Source organism: Calypte anna, chromosome 4, assembly GCF_003957555.1.
Source record: "Calypte anna isolate BGI_N300 chromosome 4, bCalAnn1_v1.p, whole genome shotgun sequence".
In the NCBI taxonomy this organism is placed as follows: Eukaryota; Metazoa; Chordata; class Aves; order Apodiformes; family Trochilidae; genus Calypte; species Calypte anna.
The window spans coordinates 18,549,625-18,550,123 of record NC_044247.1 but is presented as its reverse complement, the minus strand read 5'-3'; positions in this window follow the sequence as shown (position 1 = coordinate 18,550,123).

Sequence of the window (499 nt, the reverse complement as noted above, 5' to 3'; positions counted from 1 at the left end):
GCTCTGCCACGTGACCACGGCGAGGCCCCGCCCCGTCTGCGCACGTGAGACGGAGGAGGGCGTGGCCAGCGTCACGTCATGGCGGGAGGTGCGTTCCGCTCCTCCGGCCGCCATCTCCGCCCCGGCACATCCCCGACCGCCTTAGCAACCACCGGGAGGGCATTAAAAGGGCGGTATTTCGGTTTCCCTTCAAATTGGGCTTACAGGGCTCACGGGAAAGGCGACGTTTGCCTCAGCCTCGGGGAACGGCGGTGCCGGGGTAGGGCTTGCTGCTGGGTAGCGCCTCTGACTGGAAAACTCAATCTTTTAAGCCCTTCCCGAGTCCCAAGAGGCCTCAGAGGGACGCAGCTCGTTGCAGAGCGATTCAAAACAAAAGCACTCAACTGAAAACATCAACTTGGTCACCAGGGGTGTGGGAAGTCAGAGGGAAAGTGAGGTGAGCTCTGCAGAGGAGGTCCCTGTAAGCACAAACCTCTGTACAACATCTGGGATTTGTCTG